The following is a 5500-nucleotide window of genomic DNA, read 5'->3' as shown; positions in this document are numbered from 1 at the left end:
ATATGAAATTTAAGGTCATTAATTAAGAAAACAATATAATAACATATGAGAGAACAGAGTACTTGGACAAGTTATTACCTCATTGGCTAAAGAACTCAAATGGCTTTCCAGAAGATATATTTTTTGTTCTAAACTCTAGCTCTTGTGGAACAATGTATATTAAGATTTAGTTACCAATAAAAAAAATCAAAACATGAGAGGGAGGGGGCCGGGGGGACAGCTAAGGTTAAATACAGAGAGTGAATGTAGTACATAATAAAAATTAGTCTTCCCAAACTGTCCAAACGGACAATTCAAGATTCAATATACCGATTAATGCAAACTTTCCATATTAATCGTTGTATAGAATCTCAAACGGGATACTAAGGTTCACTCTCAATGATTAATTAGCTACATAATACATCACGTCATACATAAAGAAGCATGTAATTATCACTGTTGTGCATCAAAGAAATACATACCTAAAAAATGCCAGTAAATGACAATAGGTACGAGTGGGATTACAGTAATGGCTTTCCAAACACGGCAGTGTAGATTCAACTTGTCAGTAGGTGGCACAATTTAGTACATCCAATGTATTTGTGACAACGTACTACCTACAAACAAAAAACAAATTCTCACTGATTGAAAGACATTGGCAGTGCATAGAGTTTAATTAAACATCTTTGAAAAAAACAGTGCAAAAACGGCCTCAACAAGACATTGCATGTTGCTTTTGTCATAAACAACCCCCCAGAGCTGCAAAGGATAAATTGGAAAGACTATCAAACTTGAACTCAACCCTTAATTACAACACTATTTGTTATTTTATATATTGTTGTGTTCAAAATAGTGTTTTTAGTTCTCTTAGAAAGTCTGTTTCTGAAAACTAGACCTTAATTATTAGCATGACAATTGTTTCTGTATATAGTTATCTATTCTACTGTTTTTAAATTTCCACAAGTTTGGAAGACATTTAGGAGAGTGAGGTAGTGATAAAAGGCTCAAATTGAATAATTAAAAAGAGGTTACAGGTTAAAAGCTAAAAGTTCAGTACGAGTGTGACCATGGTAACCAAAACAATTAAAAAAATGTACCCCATGATGTTTGGAGTTAAGAGGTCTCCCATAAATGTCAATTAATTATACATTCCTTAATTAATTGTTACAGATAACCAATGTAACATCCGTCCTTTGACATAAATATAGTCTATAATTAACCAAACCTTTGAGAGGCACAATTCAAGATAGAGATGTTTACTTCAAAATCAGATTATGAATTGAATGCAATGCAAAGAAAATCATGCACATTCCTATGTATGCCTACAAGGAAGAGAAGAAAAAGGGTACTATGGTTGGGCTAGTGAATGTCTAGAATATGGCATGGGGCAATATATGTTGTGTCCTCGGAAAAATAGAGACCCAAAAACCGTAGACATCTCAATGTTATTAACAGTTTTTATGGCTTTTTCTTTTGCATGTATTAACCTCTATTCCTATTCTATTTTATGGGCAGTGAGGAAAGCAAATTAAGGCTATGAAAGCTGTAAAAGGACAAGACAACATGCAGAGAGAGAGATACATACAAAACGAAAATTGTTATGAGAATAGAGAGAATTAGAGAGTTAGGTCCATAAGGGAATGATGAATAAGTTTGAAACCTATACTCAAGAGGGAGAATGAGGAGGGTGGCAAAAGTGGGTTTGGTTTGGGGTTCAGCCTCATTCTTTTTGTAGAGAATAACAATGTCCTTGCATTGCACTCCTTAATATTAGTCTTTGACTTAGTAGTTTTTACCCCCTTCTCTTTCTCTCTTGTAATGTGATTGTCTCAGTCTCTTTTTAGTTTGCATTATTATTTTAGTTATGATAATTTCTAATCAAGGTGGAGAATAGAATAATAAGGGTTTGAAGAAGAGTGAAGTGAGAGCATGTGACACCGGTGTCTCAACTAGCCAGTCATTATTATTTTAGTTTGTGTTATAAGATTCAATGGTTTTGATGTCTCAACTAGCCAGTCTTATCATGGATATCATTGCTGGATCATATGCAGTCATTGACACCAAAGCTGATGATTCATTCTTTGGTGGACGGAGTTGTGAGTACAATTCCTACTTAGATTTAAGAAGATTTTTATCTGTTATTCATCTTAATTTTGGCTTTAATATGTTATTCTCCTTAAATCACACATAATAACTTCAGTGTTACTTAGTGCAATGCCCTTACCCATTCAAAAATTAAGGATGACTAATTAGTTCATGTACTCATCTGTATCAAAAAGGATATTGGTTAACATGAACCAAGAGCATTATATTGCTATTTGATACTGTTATTTCATGTTTGTATGTGAAAAATATCATTTGTTTGCTATGATGGTCAGATACTGGATTTTGTGCCTAAGCCCAATCATTGGGTTGAACAGGACAAGGATCAATTGCTGGATCCACTCCCCTAAGAAATGCAGGGTTTGGAAGGTTTATACTAAAAAGCAAGATACAATTATATAGGGAGGGGAATAATTAGGATTTCTGAGCAGGCAAGGTTGTTACATGAGTCAGTTTAGATAGTGGGGAGGGGGGCTGTAGAAGATAGATAACAATTTTGGGTTGCTTTCTTTGGTAGAGAAATATATTTTCTCTTAGGAACTGAGCTCTGGACCTTCTTCTATTGTAAGAGCTGAGGGCCTCTTCTTTTTGTTATTGAATAATATTTCTCTTTATTCATATTTTGGTGGTCTATCATATGATGTGACTAAATGCTATGATCTGTTAGTTATACTACTGACTTACCGACTTACCGTCTAGATTAAATTCTCTATGAAAAACTAGTTGAAGGATGCATATTATTTTATACATAATGCACAACTTCTCATTTCTATATTTTGAGATGTTCTTTTTCCTTGTACTTATTGGAGCATCAAATTTGTCAACTGGAAAAACTGTCATATCATTTAAAAAGATATTTATAAGGATTTGAATCTTGTGTCTCATTTCTTGTCTTTACTTGTGTACATGTATGAGTTATTGGCAGATAAGAAGCATTTTCACACATGATGGAGCAAGACACTTTGGCACTAAATAAAGAAAACCAATTGATATGCGAGATCAAACAATTGAAGCCTCACACTACATAATTATGATACTATTCATGGCAAAATCGAAACATATAATTTTGGCTATTATTCGAAAACTTGATGTTAGTATTCTAAAATTACATATTTAAAAGCAGAACACTACATTCTGCACCTGCCCCCCTCCCTTGAAACAATAAATAATAATAAATGACACATACCAGAAAATTGAAACACATAATGTAGCAAGTAGATACAACAAAATAAGGAGTGGAAATGGATTCATACCTGTAGTAATGCTAAAAGCCAGACTAGCCCAAAAACTAATAGTGGAAATAGCCAATATCGCCAGTGATGGTGCTGACTATTATGTAGTTGTCACAAAACCAAAGAACAGAGCAAAGAAGCCTCCAGCCACAACTAAACCAAAAAGTTTGTCACTTTTGACTCTCTAGAATAGTCCTTGTGTTCAAGGAAAGCTTCCCCAAATGCCTCTAAAAATATTAGGAATTTTGACATTAAATAAGCACAACAACCTTTTGATGGGCATTTCTTAAAATTGGACAATACCAAAACAGAAAATTGCATTCCTTAATCATGTAACAATGTTACTCATTGACACATGGCATTGTTCCCCTCATTCATTGAATGATGACTAAGTTCACATATTAATTTTTATTTAAAACTTATATGAAAATAACCTAATATTCAAGTAAAACAAAGATAAAAAATAAACACGAATTGGCATCTTCGTATGTTAAGTAAGAGCGATTGATAGATTACAGCCAATAGGTACAACTGCTAAACACCTATCAAATGGCTAATCTCATTCAAACTTTTTTTTCAGTAATTTTTCTGAATACCAATTGATACAACTTTAAATATGGTGATCTGCTCTTTCAAAGCAATAGTAAATGTCTTCTTTCACATTGACATGATAGTATTTAATATAAGCTTTTGGAACAGTATATCAAAATTGGATATGCCAAAATCTTTGACTTAAGGGCAACAAAAAAAACTTCGTACCCCATTGCCCAGAGGCTCTTCGCTATGCGAAGGTATGGGGGAGGGATGTTGTACGCAGCCTTACCCTTGCATATGCAAAGAGACTGTTTCCGGATTCGAACCCATGACCAACAAGTCACCAAGGCACAACTTTACCGCTGCACCAGGGCTCGCCCTCAAAACTTCGTACCCCATTGCCCAGAGGCTCTTCGCTATGCGAACAAAGAAAAAGGAAATATATTAACTAGCAGTAAAAATAGGCCTAGTGCAAAATGAGCTGCTGTAATTACTTATACCTATTTTCTAAGTGCTCTTTGAAGTTTAAACAAACACTTTTGAGATGGCTTTTTTCAATTTATTCTAAAACATCTTACTCCATAATTTAATAACACATAAAACAGGTCCCGTAAGCTATATTTTTGCTTCCTGATAAGTGATAAGCTATATTTAATACCCACAACAAGCTCAAAATAAATAAATACTAAAAACAAGGCTATCCAAAGAAGAACTTGACAATTTTGGAAGAGTTAAATTCATGTAAAATATTTCTTGGACTGACTGTCTTTTTCTTCCTTGTTGGGAGCAAAGTTTCTTCTCTGGATATGGTCAAACAACAAACATAAGTAAACTAAGTATGGTCATCAAACCGGACAATTACATTGGCTTTAAGCATAACACCCAACATACACACACAAATAGGAGGACAAATAGGGCAAACACCCAACATAACTAAACATGGGCAAAAACATACGAACAAAAATAAGGGGATAATTACAATGGGTTCAACCGTTGTTCAATGTTTGAAGGAAAACACTCGTTAACAGACAAGGCTACTTACATTTGACGGAGACTTCACACATGAACTTTTCTGGCAATGCTTCGCAGAGATTGAACGAAATGATGAAAGCTTCACTTCGAGGGATTCTGTAAACACAAAGCAAGCACAAAATCCAGCATGAGGGTCACAGAGTTAAAGTCGAACACAAATTAACAGATGAAAGTAATGGGCTTTTGAGTACACAACTACCTTGGAAGACGATGAACGAAAGAAGCAGACATGCAAGCTAGCTAGGGTTCGAGCTCGTGACTGAGACCCACAGTAGCTACACGAAATTATTAGTTCTTTGGCGAAATTTTTTAAACCCTATATAAAAAGACGGTCGTTAAAAGCTATTCAAATAAACGTCGTTGTCCTACTTCTACTCATTATTAAAGGCAGTTCTCTTAACAAATGTCGTTGTAAAATTTAACAAAATTTAAAAAATGGCAACACATCTCCATCTACGATGTTTCCTTTATGACCGTCGTAAATGGTGCGTCTTAAAAAACCTTGCCTCTACATGTTTTATATGATAGATTTAAGAAACTTAATTAAATTGTATATATGAATTGTCATAAGATGTAATTTCTACTTTTCAATTTTAATTTAGGATGATCGATCAATGTGA

The 5500-nt window shown here is 34.2% G+C and overlaps 1 long non-coding RNA gene across 1 annotated transcript; it reads right to left on the bottom strand.

Annotated features, from left to right (window-relative positions):
* Positions 1–291: 291 nt before the first annotated feature.
* LOC114418940 lies at positions 292–4978 on the bottom strand. Its single transcript, XR_003668133.1, has 3 exons — positions 4891–4978; positions 3336–3541; positions 292–596 (listed from the first exon to the last, which is right to left on the bottom strand). It is a non-coding gene; the product is annotated as an uncharacterized LOC114418940 (long non-coding RNA).
* Positions 4979–5500: the final 522 nt, after the last annotated feature.

This window comes from Glycine soja, chromosome 7, assembly GCF_004193775.1.
Source record: "Glycine soja cultivar W05 chromosome 7, ASM419377v2, whole genome shotgun sequence".
Lineage (NCBI taxonomy): Eukaryota > Viridiplantae > Streptophyta > Magnoliopsida > Fabales > Fabaceae > Glycine > Glycine soja.
The sequence above is the reverse complement of the archived record's forward strand: the minus strand, read 5'-3'. Positions and strand labels throughout refer to the sequence as shown.